Source organism: Borostomias antarcticus, assembly GCF_949987555.1.
Source record: "Borostomias antarcticus genome assembly, chromosome: 1".
In the NCBI taxonomy this organism is placed as follows: domain Eukaryota; kingdom Metazoa; phylum Chordata; class Actinopteri; order Stomiiformes; family Stomiidae; genus Borostomias; species Borostomias antarcticus.
Window position 1 is genome coordinate 5452857 of NC_140234.1, and position 15753 is coordinate 5468609.

The window sequence follows — 15753 nt, forward strand, 5'->3', positions numbered from 1 at the left end:
AAATGTTTCAGAGGGCAGAGGATAACCTCCTTCTAATCAAGGAGCAGGTGTTCATAATTCTGTCTGCATCACTACACTGAGGTGACATTTTGGTTGTACCTTCTGATCACAACACTAACTGTTCTCATTTTTAACCTATCTGTCTACATATCTGTCTGTCTGTCTCTCTCTATCTTTCATTGTCTGCCCCTGTTTTATTATTGTATCCGAGGCTTCATGTTTGGTGATGGGACCTCAGTGGGTGAGAACAGACATGCTGAATAGACATAAAGATCTAGGCATGGGCAGCATGTTTCCATCCATTTAAAAATAAATATGTATTATTTTATGCCAACCTACATTCAGTCTAGCCCTAACCCTAACCTCTTAGAGTGCAGGAAGTGTCGGCCAGCTGTGTCGTGTGTGTGTCTCCATTCTCAGCGTCAGTACATCCAGTTTGATGGTTCACCTGGGCCAGTAGACTAAGCAGAGCCTTGACCCAAACAAGGTGTCCTGAATGGTCTCCCAGGTCCGCCTTGTACAACTGAACTGTCAGCCCAGTGTTTAAGTGTGGTCTACAAGCTATTCAATAAAACCTGGAGAAAATGATCTGTATCTTGTCTTTACACTTACAGCACACATGCTGCACAAATGATAACCTTAATTGTATGACACTTGTTTTGTCAAATGCACAAGGGTATCTCTAACTTGGCTAGACTGTGGATGTGGTGACTAGTCCAGGCCAGTCAGCATGGTATAAGCTGCATACAGGTGAGCAGAAGCTGAAACGCTTGTTCCTTGGCTAGGACCAAGGCAGCTTGCCAGCAGGGTCAGGCCTGTGCCGGGAGGTCAGTACATTAGAACCCTCTTAGGCGGGCTGTATGTATCCTAGGTTCTCAAACTTATATTTGTGGTATAGAAAGGTAGAACTTGCTTGGTTAGTTATGCAAGTGTGTGTGTGTGGGTGGTACTGTTGATTTTCCTCCACACTCCTCTCTCAGCCATATGTTTCCCCTATGTGGATTTGAAAACAGTGATAGGGATTAAATTAGGTTGCTAAGAGAACTGCTAGTCACCAGAAGCATTCAAGAACATAACCTGTGCTGGAATACTAGTGTATGAACAAATCAATACAAGTAGAGCACATCTACTGACAGGCTGGCTGAATGACTGGAAGACTGACTTGGGACCTCCACTGAGGGCATCCCAGTCCTGGCTATGGATCAGTAGGCTAGTGATGCTCCCCTGCCCCTGGGCTAGTGTAGACCATTGCTAGCCTCTACCCACAAGCCATTAAGCTACATGATTTGCATTAAAAATATAATCTCTCTCTCACACACAGTCATGTAATCCAGTCAATCTAACTCCATAATAAATTGCATTAGGCCTACGTAACTAGCAAGCTAGCAAACAAAGTCAATGAAGAAAGCTAGCTAACTAGCTAGTGTCATTTCCACCTTTCCCCTTCTCCTAAGAGAAAGGCGATTCGCCAAATTAAAAAGTGATTGACAACCGTTTCAGGCGAAATTAGTTTTGTCAGTCTCTGGTTGGCCAAAGTAGAAATTGATTGACAGTTGACCCGCCCCCTGGAAGTCTCCGGGCCTGCAGAGATACACACTTGGAAAATTGAGGGGTCTTCTACAGGGCAATAAAGTGGGATCTCTGTATAAAAACACCTAATGAGAAGCAGGGGGCTTGATACCACAAGGGAACATGCATAATGGGTGGGGGACAACATGTTTACATGTGTACATTACTTGTTGTTGTTGGCAACCCCGCCCCAATAGCGGACCTAGGACTACAACTGGCTAAATTGGCTCTGATTGAGAGACCTGTGCCACTGATTGTTTGATTGGTTTCCATCTGCCTCGTTAGTATGTGTACAGTATTTCTAGCCTACATGTACAATCAATCAATCAACTTTTATTATGCAGACTCATGGTCCATTACAAAACACATACAACAAAAATAAGTACAGTAGCTCCCATCTTGTTATTTGTCTGTTCCATTTGCTGTAGCTGTGCCTAGTCCCTGGTGTTTCCGGTGCCATCTTGTAAGTCTGTAAGTTTATAAGCTCTGTCTTTTCTTCTTCACTTGTCGAGTGTATACCGTGGTTTTATTGTTTAGTCTTTGGTTTTGTGAAAACTGCTGAAACCTCAATGCACCTGTGACAGTTACATGCAGCCCTTGTGATTGCTTAAGTCAGTATGAAACCATCTATGGCTTCTCACATGGCAGGTAACTCAACAAGAGTTCAAGCCCAGGGGGGATGCAGAATAAAAATGCTAATACATGTACAGTACATACTCAGGTATTGTGCTGTGACATGATTTTTTTAAACTTATTTATGTATTTATTTGTAGCTGTTACTGTTTCTTCATTTTGTTTACATCTCTTCATCTGACCAGCCTGTTGTCTGCTTACATCTCAATCAGTCCCACCTGTGTTCAATTCAGTCAATCAGTGAATCCATGCTCAGTCCAGAGTCCCACAACTCATTCCCATCACAGTATGTATGCCTACTAAAAGGTTCATCCAGGATTGCTACAGTATAAATAAGCTGCAACATAATTTTTTACTTAGAGCTATCTGAAGCCAGCCATGCTCTCCTCATATTCACTGCACATTCTTGTTCAATAAATCTCTAATGTTCATGATTTAAAAAATGACATTTTCATGACATGGTAGATGTAGTGTGAAATGTATTGTGTGCCAGAAAAAACCACAAACAACCTCAGATCACAACACCAGATTTAACTTTTCTCCATTTCCATGGTGGCCTGCTACACACTGTCGAACAGTGTCACAATATGGATTAGAGCAGGGGTTCCCAACCTTTCTTCCCCAGAGCCCCCCACTTACACCTCATGGAATTTCCCCCCCCCCCCCCCCAAATCGGTGTGAACGTCCAGTCTGTGTATGTTTGTGTGTGCAAATTACATCAGGCGTAAGTTAGGGTACAATTAAGTGCTTCGCCAATGTAGCAGGAATATTAATGTTGACACGATTCATAGTCTCTGATTAATTTGTTGAATTTATATGATATTGTAGTGCCGTACATACAAGGCTTTTTGGCCCTTCATCAGATATAATCATGTTTTTTGCTGTGTGACATGTCAATAACATGATTCTTTGACAAATATTTGTCTAGCTAATATTAGGGCCTCAAATTGTCTGAGGCCTGGTGCACCCCCTGCAATTGTTGGCGCCCCCCTAAGGGGGGCCTGGACCCCAGGTTGGGAAACCCTGGATTAGAGCATACTTATAGGTGACAAAGGTCATTTGGATACATTCATTAAAGGTTTATGGGCTGTTTCCCTTTGGGGAAGGCTCACACAAAACATTCATATGTTCAGTTTTAATGTTTATTGCAATGGTGATCTAATTTATCGAAATTCAGTTTTTAATACTGTTATAATAAAGATGATAAGATATGAGTAAATCTACGTATAACAGTTTTCACAGTAACATGATGATCTAAAATACTTTATTATTGAATATGGCAACATTTCAAGCATAACCTACTGTAATGATGAACGCTACTATGAGTTTAGACAACAGGGAGGAACAAGGTGCTCAAAAAGTGAGATAAACCATTAGTGTTGTTGGTGCTCTTGGATCACTGGGAATGGAGGCAATATCCAAAGACAAAAGTAGATCCAGGCACTCAGAATAAGTATTCAGAAAGGAAGTGGTAATGTTAAAAAACCTCTAAGTCGTTTTACGTATTTCCGATGCAAACAAGCTGTGAGGGTGGGACATATGTTTAGAGGAATTTTAGACAGATTCGATAGAAGGATGGCGTTGATTGACGGGTGGATGTGAGATTATTGGCCTAAAATCTAAGGTACCTGTTGTCGTCATTGCACGTGACCTACCGTTTTCCAGGAAGTAAAATATTATATACTTTGATATACGATTACAACAAAAGTAGAATTTTTTAATTTTTTGGGCATACATCGTTGAATAGGTGAACACTATGACCAATTATGTGAACCAAAATGGGACAGAATGCTTTTTTCATTTCAGTGCGACTTTAATGTATCAGGCTTACATAATTTAAAAAAGTCAACATGTTTCGACCTTGTCAGTCTTCATCAGGACATGTTGTGCGCTCAAACAAATTACCCCTTAAATACTCACTCACTACTGTGAGTTTGGTTAGATTAACATCTAAGTGTGCTTTCAAACCTAAAACTTGAGCCTGTACCTAAACTGAATGTCTCTAGTTGGCTGCATGGACCCAAAGCCCCAGCGCTTTATGTCAATATGCGGGATCTCCTCATCTGGATTCTTTAACTCAAAGTCAAAGTATGTGAGCATGAGGAAAACAAGCTGCTTCAGCTCATTGGTGGCGGAGAAACGACCAGGGCACATGCTGATTCCTGCCCCCCACGGCATGTTGTAGTACTTCAGCTTCTTCCCGCCCTTGTAGAAATAATTTTTCTTGCCCCCGTCTGGTGTGAGGAAACGGTCATATTTGAACGTGAGCGGATCGGGGTGGATGTCTGGGTCCACCTGAACGGTGGTGTAGGGGAAGAGGGCCACCCTGTCGCCTCCCCTGAGGTGGTACTCTTGTCCGTAGGCCATCTTGAGGCTCATGTCCTGGAGCACAGCCCTGGTGAGGACGGGGGCGGCGGTCAAACGCAAGGTCTCCTCCACGGCGCTGTCCATGACGGGCATCTTCTGCAGCATGTCCCGGGTCAGGTCGATGAGCGGCCCACCACGCCTCACTTCCTGCCCGGCCTCCTTCAGCACGTCCTCCACCTCCGCCCGGACCGCCCTCATGGCGTCGGGGTGCTTCATGAGATAGAGGAGCAGCCAGAAGGCTGACGGCCCCGTGTTACCCTGGGACGCCCACAGAAGCAGGAACATGTACCTGTCTTGCATGAACTCCTGCATGCCGTGCTCCTCCCTAATCTCCTGCTGATCGCGCACCCAGCCGCTGACGTTGTCTTTGGTGCTGATCTTCTGGACCGACAGCGTGTTCCAGAACAGCCTCTTCAGACGTTCCACCTCCATCTTCTCCGACGGCAGCAGCACCCCATAGGTCAGCTTGGGGAACAGCTGGTCGTACTTCCAGAACTCAGAGAAGAGGTCCTCAGATTCTACTCTGTCAACTTCCTTGGCTTTCTCCAGGCTCCCCGAGGACTTGGGGGTCTCATTGCCGAAGCTAAGTAGCCCGCCCTGAAGAAGATGTTGTAGCTGTAGTTGAAAAGCCTGTCCTCCATCCAGATTTGATGGTCCTCGCCTGCCCCCACACTGTGCAACATCAGATTCTGAAGGTTATTCATCATGGCATGTGTCATGACCACCAGACCATCCCCCATCAGGTGCTTGTTGCTGGATATCTGCAACATCTTGTGCTCATCTTCGATGTTGGATTGGTAACCAAACACTTTCAAAACTAGATACTTTGCAAACTCGTAAAAGTCCAGCTTTGTGCGGGCTTCTTTCACAATAGTCCCAAAGGAAAATGGATCTGTGATGAATGTGAAGTAAAAGCCCCCCAGCAAGACTGTGAAAATATCCCCATGTTTCCTTTACATTCTCTCCAGGAACTTTGCAGTATCCCTGCGAAACTCCAGGACATGGCCCAGCCAAGGAATGGGTCCCTTAATAAGGGGGGTTCCCCGGGACGCCTCTGACGGAAGGTCCCCAGGAGATAGAGTCCTCCAAGGAGGAAGGCTAGCAGAGCAAGCAGGAATGGCAGCAGAAAGCCCATCGTCCTCTCCTGTGCTACTCGCAGAGCTAATCTGTTCTCCAGCTCATATTCCTCTGTATTAGTCAAACACTGTGCTCAGGGCTGAAAATTAACACCCGCCAATGGCGGGTAAAATTTCCATTTGGCGACTACATTTCAGAGGCTATCCGCCACGCTGGCGGGTAAATGTTTGTACCAATAGAGTCATGTAATAAAGTATGCGTGCGATGTCGCCACATCCATGCCATAGACCGGCGTTCTGTTTGTTGTGTGTTGCTCCCCCGCTGCACCAAATAAAGTTTTCAGTCACATGACTGTTGCGGAGCCTCGCGCACTAGAAGAGACTGGTGACGCGAGGCTACTCGCGCACAGAAAATCGTTCATTTACCTCAGAGGACGCGCGCTTCTACAGTCAACACCTACAGTAGATGTGTACCATCCTGTCTCTGGGCTTCCATAGCATACCAAGCCACTGTTTCTCAGAAGGGATGTCTTTGATCGCTTGTCATGTAGCTTATAAACTCTGAAGACGGTACTGGTTCCTCCTTGACTGACTTCACTGGTCATCCAGCCATAGGCGTAGTTTTAGGTATGGACGCTATGGACATGTCCATACCAAAGCCACGGAAACACGAATTGTCCCTACCAAAAATAATACAGAGTGAAAACTCTAGTTTTTAATTACCATTCACAACTTGCGAAAGCAAAACGGTTGGGAATTAAGGCCTGGTTGACAGCTGCGTTCAGCAAGCTATCCAATCAACAATGTTCAGTAGCCTACTTCCCTCCCTCCCTCCCTCCCTCTGTGACCCAGCGAGGGCCTCGCGAGCTCAGCAGCTCACAGCCATGGAGGTATAATATAACTGGAGACGGCATTGAAAATGGCTGCCTATTCATTTCAATGAAAGTTGCTCACCGGCGCATGAAGCCATTTGACGTAGTGGCCAAAGCCCGGTATTGCAAGTCACCTCACGGCATGCGGCCCAAGAACCTTATTTCCCATGTTAGTGGATGATGATAGATAGGGCTAGAAAAGGAAAACAAAATTTTTCTCGGTATCATTCAGCATCAGAGACCAATCTAATCAATATAAACTTTTAATTCAATGGGGTTTTGTTTGTTTTTGAAGCCACCAATACCTGTATCGAGCCATTTGAAACATGTGCTGTGCACGAGCCTCGGGGACGCTGGTCGCGCGTTCGTGAGTCCTGCGAGCTCGGCGGAAAACACGTCACCATAGGAAGACCCGCCCTACTCTGCCTCTGATTGGATAGGAAGTCATGTAATGACGTCGGCTAACATGCTAAGCTTTTAGCAATGAAGCTGCTACGATGATGCTAATCATAGATATGAATGTATGTCTATGATGCAAATGATCATGACATGTGGTTACTTTAGGACATCGTTGGAAAAGATCTAGAGGGTAAGTGGGTCAATGTTGAATAACTTAGCTAACATTATCTAATGTTACATTTCTTTATATTAACATCAACTATATTGATAGGCTAGCTATGCTAATGGTAGCTAATGCTAACGGCTTAGGGTTAACGTTAGTTAATGCTAACGTTACGTTCGGAGGTCTCATGTATTTCAATTTTAACATAATGTTGAGCATGATCAATGTGACATTGTTCATACATTGATTACAGTCTGTAATCTTGTCTGGCATTATTTAGCTATAATGGGCTGATGCTACTATAGCATTTGCCACATTATACATCAAATTAATCAAGCATAGTTAGTGTTATTACCTGAAGGCATTATTACCATTGCAAGTAAGCATGCCATGTATATGCCATGCCTGGAAATCAAATTAATAGTGTAATTCTTCCCCATCATAGCTCATTGTACACTGATATAATCATTCTCCTTGCCTTTGCTAATACTCATCTCTTTTATCAAACTTTGTGCTAGGAAAGAAATCTGGCTGTGATTCGGTGCTAGTGCTCATCCAGGCTGTTGTCATCTCCCGCCTGGACTCCTGCAACTCCCTACTTGCTGCCATCCTGCAACGTTGGCCATCAGACTCCTGGAGAAAGCTGCTGCTGACCTGGTGTTCAACAGCCCCATGCTCTTCCACAAAACTTCCCTACTCCGTTCTCTGCACTGGCTCCCTGCGCTGTCCCATCCAGTTTAGGACTGTGGTGCAAGCCTACAGGGCAAATGAACAGCTCCCTCCGACCTCCAGGCTGTGGTCAAGCTCTGCTGCCTTGAGGTGATTGGTTCCCCAGTTGCTCCAAGCCCCCCCTACGGCAGATTGGCGTGGCCATGGCTTTTTTCTGTCCTGGCCTCACAGTGGTGGGAACTGTCCACTGATGTCAGTACAGCAGAGTCGCTGCCCATCTTTCGCCGCATGCTGAAAATTCACCTGTTCAAGATGTGCCCTGGACCCTTCCTTTTAACACCTATTTTATTTGTTCTTGTACTTTGTCTTTAGCAACAGGTTAAGCTCTTAGACGCTTGTTTAGAAAGGAGATGCACTTATGAGTTCTAGCGAGCAGTGGTACTGTAGTGAAGCTGCAGTGTCACTAATGAAAGACTAATGGGGTGCACCTGAACTGGGCCGCTGACAGAGGCTCTGATCACCCTCGGCTGGACTTGATTGCTGAGGGGTGGACTAAGAAAGCAGAGCCAGTCGGGCAGTCTGGGGAGCGGAGCTTCATTTCCGTCAGGGCAACTAGTCTGACGAAGCAATTGTTAACTTGCACTCACGGGAGAGGATAACATGCCTGTCTAGCCCAGCTTAAACTATGCGCCCATGTACCAGTGTGCCGACTCAGGGTGATATCTAGTGTGTTTGCAATTGAGTGTGCCTGCCTATACAGGGTGATCCAGTGTGGACTTGATTGATGTTGCACATGGGCGATTGGAACTAAACTAACCTTGCGTTGCATTTGTCTTTCTCTCTTTGGCTCTATCGTGTCCACTCTGCTGGCGCTGATGGATGGGTTGGACAGTCAAGGGGAGCCAGTGGTCCAGTTCCTGTTCATGCTTGGTTGTTGCCTACTCACCTTCCCATCTCCTGCATCACCTGCCACCTGTCTCCGCTCTGCCCAGCTGCACCTCATCCCTCATTACTCTTAGCATTAATACCAGTCAATTTCCCTTGGTTCTCTGTAAGATCATCCAGTCATCTACCAAGTCTGCTCAGCTCTTCTGTCTGCCATATTTTAAGTTGTTAATTGAAATTGAGTTAAAGTAGTTTGTATGGGTCAAGCATCCTCCAGTTTGTATGACTCAAGATCTGTTTACTGCCATGTATATGGTTCACACATACTAGAAATTTGACTAGGGTTAAGGCATACACTGGTGACATGTTTTTAATTGTTTTGTGATCACTGTCTTTGTGATATTTTCTGATGACCAAGCCTTTGATCTAAGCAGAGCCTTAGCACATTATGGAGGAACCATGTCCCTTTCTTTTACCGATCCCTGAAAGCAAGACCTGTGAATGTCCTGAACAGTGTGGTGGCCACATTTGTTGGGAATTTGGGTGGAAATAGTGTTGAACATCATTGCATAGTTTGACTGCCATTTCATACCAACAATAAGAGAAAGTGGAGAAGTAGGCTATACCTAGAAAATACTATAGGTGTGCAATTCGTTTGTACAGTCTGGTAGTTAAATGGTTAAAAATAGGCAAGCAATAACATTGGAGGGAAATGTATACTGACACTGATTGTTTCAGAAATGGTCTGAGACAAAATAATGAAATGTTATACATCAGTATTGTGAAACACTGAACATATTTTAATGACTGACAAGGAGAGAGGAAACAGTACAAGTTAATCAATAATAACTAGGCTCACTAAGAACAGTGTGTATTATTGGCTCTGTTCTGACATCAGTGCACAGTTCATTCCACCAGTGAGGCCAGGACAGAAAAAAGCCATGGCCGTTACAATCTGCCGTAGGGGGGCTTGGAGCAACTGGGGAACAAATCACCTCAAGGCAGCAGAGCTTGACCACAGCCTGGAGGTCGGAGGGAGCTGTTCATTTGCCCTGTAGGCTTGCACCAGTCCTAAACTGGATGGGACAGCGCAGGGAGCCAGTGCTGAGAACGGAGTAGGGAAGTTTTGTGGAAGAGCATGGGGCTGTTGAACACCAGGTCAGCAGCAGCTTTCTCCAGGAGTCTGATGGCCAACGCTGCAGGATGGCAGCAAGTAGGGAGTTGCAGGAGTCCAGGCGGGAGATGACAACAGCCTGGATGAGCACTAGCGACGAATCACAGCCAGATTTCTTTCCTAGCACAAAGTTTGATAAAAAAGATGAGTATTAGCAAAGGCAAGGAGAATGATTATATCAGTGTACAATGAGCTATGATGGGGAAGAATTACACTATTTATTTGATTTCCAGGCATGGCATATACATGGCATGCTTACTTGCAATGGTAATAATGCCTTCAGGTAATAACACTAACTATGCTTGATTAATTTGATGTATAATGTGGCAAATGCTATAGTAGCATCAGCCCACTATAGCTAAATAATGCCAGACAAGATTACAGACTGTAATCAATGTATGAACAATGTCACATTGATCATGCTAAACATTATGTTAAAATTGAAATACATCAGACCTCCGAACGTAACGTTAGCATTAACTAACGTTAACCCTAAGCCGTTAGCATTAGCTACCGTTAGCATAGCTCCCTAGCCTATCAATATAGTTGATGTTAATATAAAGAAATGAAACATTAGATAATGTTAGCTAAGTTATTCAACATTGACCCACTTACCCTCTAGATCTTTTCCAACGATGTCCTAAAGTAACCACATGTCATGATCATTTGCATCATAGACATACGTTCATATCTATGATTAGCATCATCGTAGCAGCTTCATTGCTAAAAGCTTAGCATGTTAGCCGACGTCATTACATGACTTCCTATCCAATCAGAGGCAGAGTAGGGCGGGTCTTCCTATGGTGACGTGCTTTCCCGAGCTCGCAGGACTCACGAACGCGCGACCAGCGTCCCCGAGGCTCGTGCACAGCACATGTTTCAAATGGGCTCGTTACAGGTATTGGTGGCTTCAAAAACAAACAAAACCCCATTGAATTAAAAGTTTATATTGATTAGATTGGTCTCTGATGCTGAATGATACCGAGAAAAATTTTGTTTTCCTTTTCTAGCCCTATCTATCATCATCCACTAACATGGGAAATAAGGTTCTTGGGCCGCATGCCGTGACGTGCCTTGCAATACCGGGCTTGGCCTGAAAGCCCATGGTGGCTTCAATGCGCCAAGCTGATCCTGGGGGCTTGGCTCACAGCACATCGAGCATCGACTGTCGGCAACAGCGGGGATTTTGATTAAGCAGAAGTAAGATTGAAGTTATTGAACAATAGGGAATACAATATGTTGACCGACAATTATTTTTCTGTACAGAGTTGTATCAATGATAATAGTTTAGTTTGCGTCCTACTCAAGGTTGGGGAGTAACGGATTACATGTAACGCCGTTACGTAATCAGATTACAAAAAAACAGTAACTGTAATCCGTTACAGTACAATTTAAAATATGTAATCTAGATTACAGTTACATTTGCATAGTAACGGGGATTACAGGCGTGATTACAATCACCCCTCGCCTCCTCATCAGTTTTACAAAATAGCTTAAAAAAAAGAAAAAGAAGTAGGCTAGTAGCCTAATACCAATTGCGCGCAGCGCGCCAACAAGATTCCCACTGATGTGCTCGCTGGACCACAGCTGCCAGACAGACAGCGAGCAGCACGGGCATCATGGCAGAAATACCGCAATGTGCATTAAAATCCTGGAAATACCAGCATTTTTTTTTATTTTCCTGTCACAGAACCACAACAATATTACAGCACAGTGTAAACTATGCCTCCCAGCCACCTGCCTCGACGCCCAAGGACTCAATGTCCAACCTGAAAAAACATTTGCCGGTAAGTTAACGTTAGCTAATGTCAAACGTTAGGGTAGCTAAAGTTAACCTTACTTCCACTGACAGCTAAATTAGCTAGCAGTAGGCTTCTACAGTATAGCACTAATGTTCAACCAGAAAACCAGACCCAAGCGCCCATTCATATTATTTTCACTCAATAGTGCCTGTCGGTGTTATGGTGCGTTCGTTAGGTGACAAGTCGCAAGTGGCAAAATACCTACCTCCGACCTGTGTGCATTCGAGCTATAGCGAATGATACGATGATGATATGATATGATATTGACACCAGCCGGCAACTGGGGGCTGAGAAACATCCGAATTTGCGACGAGGAAGTGCGAGTTCATGCAGCGTTTTATTTAATCATTCCTAGAAGCAAGTCGCAATTTGCCACCTCTCAGTTATAAACGAACGCACCATTATTCAAGAGCTATAACTAACTGCCTGGGAAAACTGGTCAGTGGGTGCTTTATCCATAGTATATAAGGCTGTGTGTCCACTGGCAAGCTGTATAGCTGAATAGCGCCAATCACAGCTGCTTAGAATGCATTAGAGCTGGAGTTTAGAGCTGGCTCCGACGTTTACACCTAACGTTAGCTACATTAGCAACGAGTGTCGTGTTTTGCAGACTGCAATTAACTAGCCAAGGCAAGATGACACGCACCCTAACCTCTTGGCATTAACACTTGCTCTAACTGGGCGGGCGCTGGGCAACTGCTGTTTCTCTATGTTGTCAGCTCTAGAACACAGAAAAATAATAAATAATGTAGGATTTCTGGTGAAATACACAGTACATTTTATATCTGGTGAAATACACAGTACATTTTATTTAAAGTAATACAAAAGTAACTGAAAGTAATCCCTTACTTTACTTTTAAATTGTGGTAATCGGATTACGTTACTGACTACAATTTTTCACAAGTAACTTGTAACTGTAAGGGATTACTTTTTAAAAGTTACCTTCCCAACCCTGGTCCTACTAAATGCCTATGTAAACTGTAATGTTAGTGCTGGTGGTGCAGCTAGTCAGAGCTGTACGTATTAGCTATAACGTTAGGTCTCGTAAACGTTTGCTGAGGCAGAGATAAGGTGCTGTAATGTTGTCATAACAGTTGTCTTTAGCTAGTAATAAATCAGTTTTGGTATAACCGTTGCAAACTCCTAGGTTTGAGCAATGACTAGCTAGGTTCACTCGCCCACTGAATTGCATAACAGGCTAAACAAACGAGACGAGACGTCTGGTTTGTTTATGCAATTCAGTCCAAGTGCAGCGTAATTATGTTCATATTTCATATGCTGCACAGAATAGGCTGTAGGCTACACGGAAAAGAGTGTTTCATGTCTGCAAGTAGTTTGATATTGTCAATCATTTCCCTTTTATGACCAGAAAAAATAAGACAAAAATGGACATTAGAATTTTTTGGGTCAAAGCAGCAGAAAGGCAGGACCTGGAGAGGCAGGCGGGAGATGCATCAGGGTTACAGGTGAGATTATAGTCTGACTCAACAGATGCAGGTTTTGTGGATAAACCTTGTCATTCGTTGTCACATTGCCCAATCAGTGGCGACGGAAATTAATCTGATTCGGCCACCACCCAGATTCAATCCAGACTACATGAAACAACAACAACCTATTGTGTCCCTACCAAAGCTCAAATCAAACCTACGCCCCTGCATCCAGCTCAGGTTTAACTTTACATGATGACAGGCTGTGAATATGTTACAGTATATGTATTTTGTTCATAAACACATAAAGACCATGAGGTGAAGGCTTGGATCATTTATATCTCATATTTGTGTAGGGTTAGCTAGTTATGGATAATTCTACACAGTGGAAGTGAATGGAAATGAATATTTGAATTTCTATGAATTGCAATGTTTCTAGGCATCGAATTAAACTACTTTATTTGAAATTTTACTTTGGCCTCTTCCTTAAGCATGTATTCAACATAATACTATTATCTGAATGAAAAGTACTGAAACAGATGTATAATGTGACAAAAAGAGAATTTATTATTTTGGCCGGTAGAAAATATACTTGGTCCGCTGATTTTTTCATCTACCAGTCCCCTTGGCAGGTGAGCCAAAAAGTTAATTTTCAGCCCTGACTGTGCTCCTCCCCCTTGCACAACAGATACCCGAGTACTCCAGACACTACGTTCTTTAACAAGTTGTTGTCTTCAAGACCCTGCCATGGCCCTATCTCTAAGCACAGCTGATGCCAACTTTTTTGCACTGAAATCGATACATTTCAGTGCGCAACACCATGAACAATGAAAGACTGACTGATATCGGGGTGCTAAGTGCAGTGTTGCCAGCTCCTCTGTAAGGGAAGTAGCTGTTGGTTCTCCCAAAAGTAGCTAGAAGAAGTAATCAATTAATTTGCATAATATGCCATTCTGAAAGATGCAAAATGGATAGGAAAGGCTGCTCAGGCAGTTTACAAACTAACCATTTAGTCCAGGGGCCTATCCAGATTCGGTACCACCTAAAGTGACCAAATAATATCGGTATTTAGTCTTCCTACATGTGTGTAGTTTATATTTTGCTATGATACACGGCCTATCTACTGTAGTAGCTTAATGCTGGACCAAATACATTTTCTCAGCACCCCAGTACCCCACTTACAGTACAATAGGCACTAGCACTAAATGTTAAACATTAACTCCATCCATATGTTAAAAACGTACTTTATGGAACACTCAATGTATTTATTTACGAATATCAATGTTTAATCCAGTGGAATTAGGAGAAATGTGAACAGTACTGTAGCCAAAACACACTAACAGAAGCCCTATGAGGAATGTAACAAACTGGACCCACTGGTCCAAGCAGGAGTGGGAGGAGTTAAGGTTAGATATGATAAGTAATGATCATTAGATAAGCTATAATGTAGAGATAAGCAGTTCCTCATACCTAAAATGTCTTCATATCTAAAATATGTCATGAGACATTCCTAAACCCAAAGGAATGAAGCAGAAGTCAATTAAGGTCACAACAGGTGATCATCAGATTAAAAAGGACATGGAGAGGCTGGTGTTTCCATCTTCAGAAGTGTTCGTTTGAAAGTGAACCCACAGATAGATACAGTATCTCCAACATAATAAAGAGAAGAGGTGAATAGAGTTAAAATGATTAATCAGGCCTCGGTCTGTTTTTCAGAAGAACATCTTCACTCTTCATAGTGTTTATAATCTGATAATCTGCATCCTCTGCTTGCAGTTTGAGGTCTCCTAGCTGAGCTCTGTGCAACACCACCACTATGTGGTTGACCGCTATCATTGCATGTTGATGAAGGTCTTCGGGTGGCCAGTTAAATAGTGTTACAGAAACATGACAATAACTAGAATAGCGCTCAGAGAGCACAGACCTCTGCCTGTGATGCATTTCGTCAGCATGTACAGTTCTTTTTTAATTTAGCAGTTCTATATGGCCAACTTGAAAATGCATGTTGCAGATGAAATATTGATCACCTTGATGAAGCTGAATCTGTTGGTAGTGTGAGACCAAGCTGATCAGGGTGCTGTTCTGGGTTTAAAATGACCCACCATATCAATCAATCAATTAATCAAAGCTTTATTTGTATAGCGCATTTCATACCCAGAGGCAACACAATGCGCTTTACAGAGAACAAGGGAGGTGGGCATACGACCCACTCTCTACATATTCCAGAGGGAAGCAAAAAAACAGTAATCACCCGGGGGCCAGATAAGTGAGCTGTAAAAATTCTTCCCTGACCCCTCTCAACAAGGCGATCGAGCAAGCTCCAGGAGTATGTTTGTCTACCGGCTAAGAACATTTATGAAGCAATACATTGCATTAAATTACATTTCAGAGTGAGAGAGGCTAAAAGCATCATAGGAGAGAGAATATTCTACGGACATGCTACATCATCCACAGTAGACACAGGGGTATCTATCGGACTTCGGGAGGTCTGCTGGTGACAGTGGGGCATCCACTGGACCTGGTTAGAAGATAGGAGGGAGAGAGAGAGGCACTAGGGAGAGGGAAGGCAGAGGGAAGGCAGAGCAGGGTTAGTAGCACATAGAGCCATACAGACCACACAGATATTGAAGCAGGCAACCTGGGCTAAGGTCCTGGAATATATTTGTCTAATGGCTAAGAACATTTAAATAACAATAAATAATATTAAATTAAATTTT

General features: G+C 43.6%; 1 pseudogene across 1 annotated transcript; it reads right to left on the reverse strand.

The window, feature by feature from the left end:
* Positions 1-4170: 4170 nt before the first annotated feature.
* LOC311310267 (5-beta-cholestane-3-alpha,7-alpha-diol 12-alpha-hydroxylase-like) lies at positions 4171-5704 on the reverse strand (annotated as a pseudogene). Its single transcript has one exon. The product of its transcript is annotated as a 5-beta-cholestane-3-alpha,7-alpha-diol 12-alpha-hydroxylase-like (transcript).
* Positions 5705-15753: the final 10049 nt, after the last annotated feature.